We start from the raw sequence: 15,601 nt of genomic DNA, 5'->3' as shown, positions 1-15,601 counted from the left end.
TGGCTACTACAAGATTCAGTTGACAATTAATAGCATGGGTGTTTTGTACTGTCCTATACAGAAATATAGTCAGAACATGGAAATTGTTATCTCCTATAGGGAATCTAAGCCTAGAAATTCATGCCACAGTGTCTTTTGATGTTTAATTTTTCTGTGTCATAGAGAATGTTTAGAAATCTGATCTTTACTCTGTAACACTCAGAAGCATTACTTAAAAAACAAACAAGTAATTTTCTGTACAACTAGTAGGAAAATTGAGATATTTGATGGAAAATGGAGATATTTGAGTTGAATCCAATGAACATAAATGGATTATTAAAACAACAACAACAAAAAAAACCCAACAATTCTTGATGCTACTACTGTTGCAAATCCTCCACAAGATCCACAAACATTTTCCAGTCTGAGGAACATGTTATATAGTTAAGCGAAGTTAAGAGCAAAGTGCATGGCTGCCTTCTTCTTCAGCTGCAGGGACCCAGGCTGAGGGCTGTGTCTGTTTTTCCCTTTGCAGGTTCAGCTGGTAACAAAGCTGAGCACCTTGAAGTTGCTGACACAGACAGGACACAGACATTAGTTGAACACCTTAGATTTGTAGACTTGAGGATGGAAATTAAGCTCCATGTTAGAATATTGCTTATTGCTGTTTTCTGGTTTTCTTCTCCCATCTGTGTGTGTATGTGTATATTGTTTGTGGCTCTTCTTGGATATTTCAGCCATTAAGCAGCTAGTATAGATAAGATAAATACAAGAGATCTATGCCTAAGTTTATAAGCCTTATAAACCAGTAACTAAAATTCTTTTAGTTACTGTATGACTTTTGATATGTATGCCATAGTCTGTAATCATGAAATATATTTCTAAATAGCAACATGAAGTGCTTATACACTACTGAATTAAGTGAATGCTGAATTATTCTCTAGTTGAAATAGCTTAACTTTTTTATTGTTCTGTAGAATATGGCACCGTGAACTACTACTTTTACAGTTTTTTCTGTGTATGTTATTCCTTGAGTGTTCTACCCTGACATCCCACCTTCTTGACACCAGTAAAAAGAAGTGAGAGTTTATCCATTATCACTTGAAATGTTATCAGAAAAATTGTGTTGAAATAGCTGCAAGCCTCATGTTTCCGAAATGTTAATACTTTAGAAACAAGAGTATTTTCTGCCTTAGCTAACAGACAGTGTATGAGAACAAAGAAATAGTCTGGGATGTATTCTTAAAAGATGAGTTAATGGAGAGGAAGATTTGTTCCCAAAATGACAGTGCTCCCTCAGAAGCAGAAATTAGTAGAAATTCTCTATGTATTTCTGTATGGGAGCTCCAATAAACCTTCATTTTAATTAAATTTGCATGTCCTGTAATTAGAGCAGCAACATCTGCTGCTTCAAGAGATCTTGAAGAAAAGAACAGAGATGACATGTGAACACACAAAGTTTAAAATCATAGGATCATAGAATGGCTTGAGTTGGAAAGGACCTCAAGGATCATCAAGTTCCAACCCCCCTGCTGCAGGCAGGGTTGCCTAGGTCAAGTACTAGACCAGGCTGCCCAGGGCCACATCCAACCTGGCCTTAAGCACCTCCAGGGGATGGGGCATCCACAGCCTCTCTGGGCAGCCTGTTCCAGCACCTCACTTCTCTCTCAGTAAAAACTTCCCCCTGACGTGTAATCTAAGTCTTCCCTCTAGCTTAAAATCATTCCCTATTGTCCTATCACACCTACCCATGTATAAAGTTTATTTCCCTCACATCTATAAACTCCCTTTAAATATTGGAAGGCTGCAATGTGGTCTTCCCACAGCCTTCTCTTTTCCAGGCTGAATAAACCCAGTTCCTTCAGCCTATCTTCATAGGAGAGCTGCTCCAGCCCTTTGATCATCGTTGTTAACCAATTTCTTCAGGATGCTTGTGTAGTACAGAGGCTAATCTCTTGGTATTGGGATAGAGATTTCCTGTTAAAGCAGGACAAAACCATTTATAATAATGGAGAACAGGTACAAATTTTGAAGAGGGATGAATTAACTTACAATATGTAGTGTAAGGCTAAAGGTGTGCTAAGACATTTGAGTTAAACTCTTTGGTTAGTAGAAATATATACTTTTATCCAAATGTCTATTCTTCAGTTCTTACCTTTCTTAGTGAGGAAGGGTATGCTGAGGAAAAAAAAAAAACAACAACAAAACAGGCTATTTGGCACAAGTGCCTTTGGCTGTGTTTTCATTCTCTGTACCTCGTTTTACTGCCTGACTTTATTCTTGGACAGGTGGGACTGCGAGAAGTGTGGCTGGAAATGTATTTCCTCATCAGCCCTTCATGGAAGCAGGGAGTAGTGCCATGTGGCATCACTGCCAACATCCTCATGTAGAGAGATAAAATTCAGTGAAATACAAATATTTTCTCCGCTTCTTATACCCTTGGCTTTAAGCTTTAAAATGTTAAAAAAATAAAAAACAAAAAAAAGAGGAAGAAAGCAATTCTGATGGTCCTGTCATGGTGATTGCCTACCTGAATGAAATTGGGACTAATGAGGTCTTGATATTACACTCGTTACTCAGGCAAGGTTTTAATTAACTGAGGTGTCAGGTCCTTAATGCCTTATCCTCAAGCACCTTCTTTCTTTTGTGGTGCTTCCCTTTAGCTTCCAATTAAAATAAATAATAAAAAAATTACATTCTGTGCAGAATTCTTCATTTTATTTTAATATATATTTACTATTAAGATAAATGCTATTTGTTAATCTTTTTAAATTTTGCGATGTTTCAATGCGTGCTGCTAGCACTGCAAGATAATAAATAATATCTCACAAGCTCAGGTTTTGAAAAGGTAACAAAACTATAATGAAGCAACATTTTTTGTTCTTTTCCTATGGTTCTAACTGGTTATTAGTTCAAACTCGTGTCTGTCAAACCTTGCAGAATGGGAATGAAATTTCTTTTGGGTCACCTCCAGTTCCAAATGTATTTATGCTTTCTTATCTATTGAGTCTGCAAAGTATCTATATGCAAGTTTCTGTATGATCGACAGGAAAGATTTACCAGAGGCACACTTTTCTCATACTATGAGCAAATCAATGCTGTGCCCTTGGAGTCATCCAAATCCCAGAATGTAGCCCTTTTATATACTTGTAAATTGCAGAAAAGCACTAAATCATTTTTTTTTTTCAATGCAGTGGAATTGTATTTTGTTCTACAGATCAAAATGAAGCTGCCTAATAATGAGGCTAGCCTAAGGTTCCTGGTAAAGTTGCTTTCACTCTTATTCCACTAGCTCATTGGCAGGATGCCTTCAGACTTTACTAGCCTTTATATTGCCTTTATTTCTTTTCTGCCGGAATTCATCTTTTTGAAGCTTCACTTACATCTATGAAATCTCACATTATAAAAATTTTAAAAAATCATTTGGAGTTTCCTGAAATATCATTGTAAATTAGATAAGGTTCACAATTTCAAAAGCGGCTCTCTTTTGAGTGATTACCTGTTGTGTACCACAGTGCATCTGGCATATAACAAAACCAGTTGGTTTAAGCTTCTAAATAACGCAACTGCTTTCAAGTAATGTAACTGTGCTTATGTTAGCTGGGAGAGGTAGATGAACCCAAGACGAAGAAGAGTCTAGCATTTGCTATGAACAGATGGTCTTCATAATCAAGGAAGCAAAATTAAAGACTGGGAGAAAATCATTATCAAAGCTAATGTAGCTCTAATAGCTGAGACTATGCAAGAACTTCCGTTTTAGTCTCTTTATGGCTACCATTCTACAAAAATTGGGAGTAGTAGGATGGTCAGAGATAGTTCCAGCTGATTACTCTGTAAAGCCCCAATTCCAGGTCTGCTGAGTACTAGTGAGGCAGCTCATAGGTTTCTGTCACATCTAGTTAGCTTCTGTGAGTTTGTGCCTGGCTCTGTGAGGAATCTCATGTGTGACTAATGGATCTGAAGAATTGAGATGACCTTTTATGAACTGCTGTTCCCGCCCCAGCTGTGTTCTCTCAGTGGCAATTTCAGTCAGTTTTGTGGGTGAAGCTAGTTTTTGTGTTCTTATTTTGGAGCACATTGTATTTTTAATCTCTCTGTGGTAATTTTGTTGCAAGGTAAGTAATTAATTCTATGTTGTTTTTCAATTCAGGATAATGTGTTCACAAGGTAGTATTTGCAAAATTAGCTGGTTTCTCATGTAAAGTAAGTCAAAAAGGATTGATTTTTAGGTCATCTGTTAAAAGAAGCGTGAAAGAAGGGTTATGCTCTATAGTAGTGGACCACAGTTCAGTAGTTGACATACTTGGATTTGTACATGGCACTGACCAGCTGAATCTCCCAACGTTTCTGAAGGCTGAGTCAGAGCTTCATGGGGCAGCTCTTCTTTGAGCTGTCCTCACAAGGAGAGCAATCTTTTATACTGTTGTTTGTTGATGGCATTACGCCAATAAAACTACAAGCCTATTTGTCAGCCTTTCCTTTCTCTTCATAAATGTGTCATTATGTTTCAAGTGCTTCCTAGGTGTATTTGCAACTTTAAAGCATAATATTTCACGTTACCTATCCATTCAGGAAACAGAAACTAAACCAATCAAATAATTTTGTAGTTTGGGATAAGACAGAGGCAACGTATTTTGAAGAATAGTTTTAGAAAAAGTTTTTGAAGACTTCTGATTGTGTTCTTCTATATAGAGAAATCTCATCACCTGACCTAAGACAGGACCTGTTTTCAAACAAGAATGACAGAATGAGCTGTTTTTCAGTTCAAGCCTCCATTTAATTGTATGCTAAAGACATAGTTATGCACAGAATGAAAATTTGAGCCTCAGAGGTTGATTTCCTGGTTTGGTGTTTCTCCTTGAAAAAAGGTTTACGTGACATGCTGCATTGCTGATGGAAAATCAGCATGTCTCTAGGTTAGGTGGTGGAACTATCTCAATTTATATGAAATGAATTTGTGGATCCCGTTATATCAAGAAAGAAAGGGGCCAGAAGTCCTTTTATGCTCTATGGGGGTTATCATAATCATCTTTCATTTTCATCATAGAATCGTTTGAGTTGCAAGGGAACTTTAAGATCATCTAGTCCAACTCCCCTGCAATGAACAGGGGAGCTAGATCATATTGCTTAGAGCCTGGTTTCAGTCTCATCTTGAATGTCTGCAGGGATTCAGCTTCTACTGCTTCTCTGGGCAGCCTGTTCCAGAGGGCCCTCGCCCCTTGTTGCAAAACAAACAAACGAACAAAAAACTTCTTTATATCCAATCAAAATCCTCCTCTTGTAGTTTGAAACTATTTCTCTTTGTCCTATCACAACAAACCCTGCTAAAGAATCTGTCCCCTTCTTTGTTGTAGCTCCTCTTAAGATACTGAAAGGCCACTAACAAGTCTACCTGAGCCATCTCCAGTGCTCTCAGCCTGTTCTTGTAGAAGTGTTCCATCCCTTGAGTCACTTGTGCCCTCCTCTGGCTGCACTCCAACAGGTCCACATCTCTACTGGATGCAGTATTTCGGGAGAGGTCTCACAGTGCAGAGCAGAGGGGCAGGATCACCTCCCCTGCTCTGCTGGTCACGCTTCTTTGGATGCAGCCCAGGATACAGTTGGCTTTCTGGGCTGTGAAGGCATACTGGCTGGCTGATGTTCAGCTTGTCATCCATCAGTACTGCCAAGTCCTTTTCAGCAGGGTTATGCTCTAATCCTTTTGACATCTAGCTTGTACTGATAGTGGGAGCTGCTTCGACCCAGGTGTGAGGTCTTGCATTTGACTATGTTGTACCTCATGAGATTCACCTGGGCCCACTGCTTGAGCCTGTCTAGGCTTCTCTCTGAAGAGCTAGAATTTGGCTTTACTAAAATTTAGTATCTTGATTATACTCTTCATCTGTCTCATGTATCTCAGGAGTGTGCAATCCACCACTATGTGATCAATGCAATTTTGGTTTGATCAGTTATCCTCAACCTTAGCATGGTAGAGCATTGTGTATCTGACTGAGTGGAACTAATGAGTGCTACCTCTCGAGTTGCTCTTAGTGTTATTCTGTGATTTGTGTAGGGAACAGGATTATAAGGACTGCTTACAAACTGTGCAGTGAATTTTCCTACCACATAGATCAAGCTGGTCAGATCTCTTTCCCCAAACTGGATAACTTCTCCTTCCTCAAAAGAACTGACAATATTTATCCTGCCACCATTTGTTCATAAAGTTGTGTGGCCAAAATCTGTGAAATATGATCTGATGGATGAAATATGTCTCAAGATTCCTCTCTTCCTCCCTCCCTCCCTCCAAAATCAGTATAATTATCTGATGCTGAGAAGGATGGGAAAAGACTTGTAGTGAATACTGTTTCTCATCCAAATATGCTTCTGGATAGCCCTTCATCTTATAATTCTGGTTTTCAAGTACTTCAGAATTTGTTTGATTTTTTTTTTCTAGTGCTATTTGGAAATTATTCTGTTTCTTTTTTACAGAGAGACAATTTTTACTTAAAATTATCATCCACTGGAGTAATTCTTTGGAGACTGTGGGGGAGGTTTGCATGATGCTTCCACAATTGGACCCATCAGAGATAGTGGCAGGGGCAAGGTTATTTGTTGCATTTAATTGCCTGGTCTGGTAGAAACAACAGATTCCTGTGCTGCTGAATCCTTATGTCCTACTCAGACAATGAAGGAACACATGCAAAGCCTTATTTTGTTTTATATGTGAGCAGTGCAGCAGTGCAGAGTGCGTTCAGCTGGTTTACTGCTGTGTGATGTCAGTGATGCAGGCATAGTGCCTCTGTTGCCAACAGTCTCTGAATTAGGGGTTGGTGCCCTGTAGGGCCTGTGAGTTTGAAAAGGAGCTCTTCCATCCCAGCTGACACTAGAAGGTCTCTAAACACCATTCTGTCGGAGCTACCTCAGTTATGTTTTCCTACATTCGTCTATGCATTTTTTTGAATTTTGCTTTGTGTTGCCGTGTGCCTGTTACTGTGTCCTCAAGGCTGAGATATTGTCAAGGGAGAAATAGAGTTAATAAATAGTTGCAGCAATTTCTGGGAAGCAAAGGGGGTTAACAGGATTTCTCTACAAGAAAGATGGTTACTGTAGTCCTGATACTGCAACTACCTCTCTCAGAAAAACCTTGTCTTCTCAAGTAAGTAGAATTGTATACCTGGAGTATTTCATAGCACTGTGACTTCACAGAGCAGGAGAAGCACTTCATGGGCATTTCAATATTCAGCATTTAGGGAGCCTTCTGCTTCTGCAGGAGGACTTGGGGAAAGTGCAACCTGCATTATTGGTTTGGAATTTTGCTTCCCTGTTCACGATGGGATCTCATTATTTGTGGTCTCACTTCAGCTTGGCTTCATTTGCAAGAAATGAAAATTGTATGCACCAAGATAACTCTGTGGTATAAATTAAAATATAGTATGTGCAGATAACCATGCAATTTACTTCATAATCGAACTCCAATTCTGAAACAAAATATTAATGTAGGTGTATCTGAAGGAAATCCCACCCATCTTTGCAGTGAGTTTTTTGTGCAGCTTTGAAGCACAATATTGCATTTCTACTATTGACTGTTGCTAGTGTCAGCAAAATGTATACATGTATATGCATATCTACATGTGGACTCCCTTTATTCTCAACAGAAGAGCATAGAAGAGAGCTTAGAGGAGAAATTGAGCAGATTGGTAGGGAAACCAGACCTGCTGCAGTTCTGAACTGCATGGTCCAGCCTGATCCAGTCAGCCTAGAACAGGCAGATTTTCACCTGGAGTGCAGAGCAAGTATAGAAAAGATAATTAGTCATTAAACAAACAAAAAAAAAGTTATCTATTGCTTACTAAGAGTTCATATTTCATTTTTTTTAGTACATGTTGTTTTGCTTAAGTCACTAGTCTGTTTTGCAGTTCACTGGTATCATGTTTCCTTCCTTTCCTGCTTAGGAAAGAAAGAAAATTTCATCTCTGGGACTGTGGCAGAACTAGTACGCTTCTATCACTGTGTCCTTGCCATATATCGTGTAAGAAAAAGGGAGGGCAGGTAACATCTCTGCTACTGACTCAATGCCTGTAAGTTTCTGTGCAGCCACTTTTGTAAAACTGTATTGCAACATATCTCTAATATTTTGCATTCTGAGATGCTGAGAAAATTCAGTGAAGATTATGTAGCCACAGTCTCACTTTCTCTAAGATGTTTTGTTATTAACGAGTTTCTTAACACCTCAATGCAGTCTTCTTTAGTTGCATTAGAAATGTGACATCAGTCAGACTTAAGCACTCTCAAGTTATTTTCTCTCATGCAGGTTAGCTGGCTGATCACAGATAGAAAATATAGGTCCAGTTGATTTATCAAGCTAATTAATTTAATTCATCAAGATTATTTATGCTGAAATACTAGAAAGGAAACTTAGACTGTGCTGAAAATACTTACATTGCACTTTATGAAATGCTTATTTGAGAAACATGAAACAATTATACAAACAGAAATAGTGACATGCCAGGAAAAAAAAAAAAAAGGAAGGAAGGCTTTTAAACTGATTTCAAATTTCATGTGCAAAAAGGCATAGAAAACTAATTGACATTTTGCTATACTAGTGGAACTAAAAATAAAGGTGAAATATAGGACTGGTGGGTAAAATTGCTTCCAAATAATTAAATAAGGTAATGAAAATGATCCAGCTTTCCATTTCCAAATCAAAAGTGGGAATAAGAAGCTTTCACATTTGCTCAGCCTACTTAATCTAAACTTAAAGTAGAAAATGTTTCTTCTCCCTTATAAAAGTGTCACTTAAAAAAAAAATAATCTTTCATTTTAAAATGCTCTGAGACAAAGTTCAAAAGTTTCATTTTTACTATTATTTTTAAAGTGATTTTACTTGTTTTGTTTCCCCCCATTTTCTCCCTCTTTGATAGAATTCTAATCTAATCCTTAGGCATTCACATTTTTATGAAAATGTTTTTCTCAGCCCTATTGTGAATAACGTGAGTGGATTTTTGTACCTTTTAAAATTGATTCAGTTAAAATTCATCTTTATGTTGCTGAGTCAGTCTATGTTTATTGTGGTTAGAGGAAAATGTAAACTCAAATTTCATTAGTGTTAGTTGGAACCTCTAGTCAGCATTTGAGACTTTTAAACAGAAAAGCAACAGTGAAGGAGGCAGTGAAAGAGGTTAGGTTTGCAGCCTCAGTGAGTTATCCTCGCTGGGACAATGATACAATTAAGTTTGTAGGTCAACTGGGAGCTAAAGAGGGTTTGTTTAGTGGTAGATCAGAACATACCCCAGCAAAATGATGCCAAGTAGTATCCCAGTGGGACTCTTATTGTATGCTGCAGTTAGACCTTGAAAAAACTTGTTATCAATACACAAAGGCTTTGAAAGTGGATTTTTTTTTTAAATGAAGATTAAGTCCTTTTTTTTTTTTTTCCCCTCAAGGATCTTCCCTCCCTTATGATTATAGTGCAAGATACACAGTCTTCCAGCACTTGTGACATATGGTTTCTTTTAACAGGCAAGAGTGTTTTGTTTTTTTTTCCCCTCTCTTTTTTTCTGCTCTTTTCCTTATATTGTTTTGCTTTGTTGTAAATCTGAAGAAGTAGATTTTTCATGAACTAGAAAAGGTAAAATAAGTACCATTACTTAGAGTTTTAAAGAGAGATTGTGTGTATCACTCTCCTAAGTACTGATAGCAATCTCTGTTTTTGCAAGCTATTGTAATCATGCTCTCAGAATAAGGAATTTCTAGGCACTCAGAGCTCTTATTACTGTCTCTGGAGCCAGAAGTGTAAAGCATCTTCACGCTCAATACTGAAGGGAGAAGTGTTATCAAGAAGTGAACCATTTTGTTTTGTTTTATTTTCTGTATATTTTCCACCATCTGTAGGACTGTTTTCACTCTGTTTTTTAAACAAGGAAGAAATGAATGCAAGTAACTGTAGAAGTGTTAATGTATAGAGAACATATTTCCACATATTGGGATAACATTTTTCCCTTTGTCATTCTGTCTAGGGCATTCTGTCCTAGTCAGACTGTAGAAAGCAGTCAGAACAGAGCTGCAAACGTCTAATTGGCACCAAAAGAGTTGGACTGCCTCCACCTTCCCACACTCCCTCTACATGTACTACCAAGCATAGCTGGAAGAAAAGTTGCTGATCCAACGTGGCATTTCCAGTGACTGAAACAAGCTAGAATTCTTTAGATTTCTCTAAAGTACATGAGAACAGACCAAGAATAGATTTGCTTAAATGAATGGTTTCTTGATGAGCCAGTACTTCAATGAAAGGATTTAAACATGGATGTACTGATATAACACTGTTTCTTTTGAGGTCAAACAAAAATTACCTTTAATCAGCATGTGTGTACAATGTAAGATCTTTGGAACAGAAACCAATATTTGTCATCATCACGTTTTGAGTATACAAATGAGATTGTAAAAAAGGGCCATTCTGAGTAGCCCTTACTCAGAAAATGTTCCTGTCAAGCTGTGAGAATGAACAAGTTTTACAGGAGCTGCTGGGTATGTATTGAAAATTAGCTATGTATAAGAAAACTGTTTCAAGCATTTAATCCCAGGCTTCAACTTGTTTTATAGTAAGGAGTTGCCACATTGTAGCTGTAGTTTCCCAGATCTTTAAGGCTGTGATGTGATGATTTAATCTGAGAAAGCCTTGGGAATGCCACAGCCTTCAAACATGTTGACTGGACCCTGCAAAAATCCCAGCCACAATGCTGGTATAAAGATCCTTTTGCTTCTGCACCAAATTTATCATGGTAGAGTCCAGAGAATGGCCTCACTGTCATCTGAAGTCATTTCAAAATAGATGAAAATGCTACCCAAGAGTGGTACTGGACTTTCAGCTCACAAAGGAATTTTCAGTTTGCAAAGTACTGATGATAACTTGAAGGAGATACAGTTAATCATGTAATAAGGCAGTCTTCTGGATCTCTTTTGGCAAAAACAGTAATGTGTCAATACTCGATGTTGTGGAGCTGTCTAAGCTCAAATGTGATCAATTTCGAAGGTAAATTTACCATCAGTTACTAATGAAATAAAACTCTGTTAGTATCCTTAGTAACTGAACACCAAGAAGACTTTCTGGACCCTTTAATGCATAATAGCTTGCTCTTTTAAGTTTTCTTGTTGCTTCTCCTTTATAATTATGGAATTTAGTGTTTTTTGTTTTGTTTTGTTTTGCTTTGGGGTGGCTGTTATTTTTTTTTTTAATGAGAAAGTAGATACCATATTTTCTTTAAAGATACATTTCTGAGGTATTTGATCTCTTAAACATTTTCCAGTTTCTTAATTCTTTCTGCGATTATATATATATTTAATGAGCTACAATTTTTAGTATGGAATTGAAACTCTTTGGTTTGACACATCTGGGAGAAAATATTTTCAGCATAAGATTTTCTAAATTTCCAGTACACCACTTAGATAAAAAGTGTTTTTTCTTGTGACAGTGAATTTTAACAATGGGAACTTAATTTATGGAGATTTTAGCTGGAAAATTAAAATATATTGCACCAAATTGACTAGCATCAAAGTGTAGCATCTTTACTTAAAAAAAAAGCTTATTTTACAAAGTGTGTGCATGTTCTCGCTCTTGAATCATTCATTACCTTGAATAAGCTACAGTGGGAAACTCAAGGAAGGTTCCGTTTCTCAGCTGGTGTGAACCAAAGGCACTTCAGTGAGTAAATCAAATGTTTGCAATTACAAAAGGAAAGGATCTAGCCCAGAGTCCTCAATTACTGTAGCAGTTTTCAGTAGGATGTGGACGTTTTGATTATCTTCTGCAGTGTTGTAGGATGACTGCTTACTGTAGTGCTTGCTGGCTGGCTAGTATCTGTGATTGCAACTCAAGAAAGGAGTTGGTGCTGTTCACAAGTACACTTGGTGCCAGAAGAATATTGGATGCATCATGATACTCATCGTTCTCTAAGTGGAAAGAGGACTACTCCATTTGAAAAGGAGTTGCATCATTCTGAACACAAAATACTTCACTGATTTTGAAAGTGCAGGTTGCTTAATGGTGACCCTATTGAGAATAACAGAATGACATAAAACTTGTATGTGAAAATTACTTGAACTGCACTATCATGTGTTTACTCTTACATTTACATTCACTTAGCAGAGAATGGATATTCAAAGGAATTACCTCCAAAAGTTTTAGAAGAATATGGAAAGGCTGTAATACTCTGATACATCATTGTTCGACGTGAAGGTTTATCCTCCAAAAATTGCTACTCCATCTTACAAAATTATTAGCACAATTTCAACTGCAGAACGAAGATGAAGGTTTATTCTTTCCTCTCACTTCCTCTCTCTCTTAAAAAGAAATTAACTCAAGCCCAAACCAATCCATCAGTAAATTACTATATTTTTAGCAATTGCTTTCCTTGACTTGGAACATTTGGGAGTGATGCTCAGCTAAGATAGAATCATAGAATCACCAAGGTTGGAAAAGACCTAAAGGATCATCCAGTCCAACCATTCACCTATTACCAATAGCTCCCACTAAACCATGTCCCTCAACACAACATCCAGTCTTTCCTTGAACACTCCCAGGGTCGGTGACTCCACCACCTCCCTGGGCAGTCCATTCCAGTGCCTGACCACCCTTTCTGAAAAGTAATACTTCCTAATGTCCAGCTTGAATCTCCCCTGCCATAGCTTGAAACCATTCCCTCTCGTCCTATCATGAATGACATGAGAGAAGAGGCTGACCCCCAGCTCATTACAACCTCCCTTCAGGAAATTATAGAGAGCAATGAGGTCTCCCCTGATCCTCCTCCAGGCTGAACATTCCCAGCTCCTTCAGCCTCTCCTCATCTGGCCTGTGTATCCTGAGGATAACTGGTCTGACTTTTAAAGACAGATGTAAAGAAGGCATTCAGAACCTCCGCCTTTTCCTTATCCTCAGTGGTCACATTCCCAGCCTCATCCAGCAAAGAGTGGATATTCTCCTTTGTCCTCCTCTTACTGTTAATGTATTTATAAAAGAGTTTCTTATTCCTTTTCACCCCAGCGGCCAGGTTAAATTCAAGCTGGGCTTTTGCCTTTCTGATTTCACCTCTACACATCCTAACGACTTCCTTGTATTCATTCTGAGTTGCCTGTCCCTCTTTCCACAGGCGGTAGATTCTCTTTTTCTCCCGGAGCCTCAAGAATAGCTCCCTATTCATTCACGCCGGTCTTCTTCCCCGCCGGCTCATTTTGCAGCTCAGGGGGACTGCCTGCTCCTGCGCCCTTAAGAATTCCTTCTTGAAGAGCAACCAGCTCTCTTGGACCCCTTTACTCGCTAAGACTGAATGCCAGGGGACTCCCCCTATTAGTCTCTTGAACAATTCAAAGTCCGCCCTCCTGAAGTCCAAGGTAGCAGTTTTACTATTCCCCCTCCAGGCTCCATGGCTCCACCATAAATCGAGAAATCTATCATTTCATGGTCACTCTGTCCAAGACAGCCTCCAACCTCCACATCTCCCACCAGACCTTCCCTGTTTGTGAACAGCAGGTCTAGTGGGGCAGTTCCTCTCGTGGGCTCTCTGACCAGCTGCATAAGGAAGTTATCCTCTATGCATTCCAGAAACCTCCTAGACTGCTTTTTCTGTGCTGTGCTGTACTCCCAGCATGTCAGAGAAGTTAAAGTCCCCCATGAGGGCAAGGGCTGGCGACTGTGCAGCTCGTGCCAGCTGCTTATAGAATACCTCATCAGTCTCTTCATCCTGGTTTGGAGGTCTATAACAGATGCCCACCAGGGTGCCTGTCTTGTCAGCCCTTCCTCTGATCTTTACCCAAAGGGATTCAACGTTATCATCCCCAGTCACAATCTCAGTAGCATAAAAGCATTCCCTAACGTAGAGAGCCACACCGCCACCCTGCCTTCCTTGCCTATCCTTCCTGAAGAGTTTGTAGCATCCGTTGCAGTGCTCCAGTCATGGGAGCAATCCCACCACGTTTCCATTATGGCAACTAGGTCATAGTTTGCCTGCTGCGCAATGGCTTCCAACTCTTCTTGCTTGTTGTCCATGCTGCGTGCCTTAGTGTAGACGCACCTCAGCTGAGCCCCTCGCCTCTCACCTAATCCCAACACCACTTCCCCAGGCTGATCTCTAGTAGGCCTGGCTTTATCCCCTTCCCCTTTCCTATCTAGTTTAAAGCTCTCTCTACAAGTCCTGCCAGCTCCTGGGCAAGTATCCGTCTCCCTTTTGGAGACAGGCAATTCCCATCAGCAGACCTCGGGCCAGGTGCCGAGTAGACCACCCCGTGATCAAAGAACCCAAAATTTTTGCGCCTGCACCAGCCTCTCAGCCATGCATTTATAAGATGGCTTTTCCTGGTCATCTCAGTGTTTGTCCCTGCCACCAAGGGAATACTGGCAAACACTACTTGTATGCCCACTCCATCAACTAACTTCCCCAGTCTCCTAAAATCATTTTTTATAATCCTCAGGCTTCTATCAGTGATCCCATCACTGCCAGCCTGAACTATCAATAAAGGGTAATAATCAGAGGGGCGGATAAGATGCCTAATAATGGTAGCTGTTGGTCCACACAGAAGTACATATAGTCCACTGTCCTATCTTAAACAGAAGCTTATAGCAAGTATTTAGTGAAGAGTATAAAAACTGAACATGCATATAGTGGCACTTCCTCAGAATCTTCCTAATCTCTGTATTAACAGCCCCATATAAATTTTACTATGGAAAGACTACAGTATCCACATCATTATGGGGTAAGTACTTCCTGCAGCCCATGTTGTGTGTCTTCCAGGCACACCTGTTGTGTGATCAGTCAGCTCCTTCTATTTGTTTGGGCACCTCCTGCTGCCTGCTGGCCTCACTGATGCCCTGTGGTGAGAGAGACGATGAACTGCTAGTTCCTGTTAGTTCTGCCACAAGCGATGACTGCTATCACAAACTCTCTTTGGACATAATCTCTCTTTCAGACTGTAGTATTGTAGCCCATTTATCCTTCCCTTATGTAGAAAGTGTACCATGCTCACAGTGTTTTGATGCTTTCCATTTCTACTGCAGCCTTTTGGAAAAGGAGGACCAGAGCTGCCTACATTATTCAAGATACTGGCACTCTGTAGGTATATATAGAGACATAACAATGTTTTATCTCGTCTTTTTTTCTACTCTTTATTATTTTTCTAGTAATCTATATTGTTTGTTTTATTGTTTGCCTTTCAGTAGAAGTGAGAGAAGCAAGTACGCTTACTCAAATGTATGGCAAGAGAAGGTATAACTGATGTATAATTCCTCCAACTTTTTTTCTATTAACAAAGGCTAATTGGGCTAGAGTAAGCTTATTGCATTTAACTAAGGAGTAGAAAAGTCTGTAGAGAGTGTATCAGGAGGTTCTCTTAAGCTTGGGTGTAAGCAGTAATTGAGAATGTATTATCTTTTTCTGAAGACTGTTGGCCGTATTTTCCTGCTTTCAGCAATAGCAGATGAGGTGTCAGAGAAAAGCTGCTCCATTTGTTGCTGGTTCTGCTGCATCCTATTCCTCTTGGCACCAGCAATCAGCGAATTAGCATGTCTCCTTTTGACATTTTGCAAAATATCTGTTTTCCTCTAGGAGTGGATTCAGAAAGCAGATAAAATAGGGTGCACCCATTTTGTTCCTGGTCT

This window comes from Meleagris gallopavo, chromosome 2 (assembly GCF_905368555.1).
Source record: "Meleagris gallopavo chromosome 2, MGAL_WU_HG_1.1, whole genome shotgun sequence".
Classification (NCBI taxonomy): Eukaryota; Metazoa; Chordata; class Aves; order Galliformes; family Phasianidae; genus Meleagris; species Meleagris gallopavo.
This window is presented reverse-complemented; position numbering follows the sequence as displayed.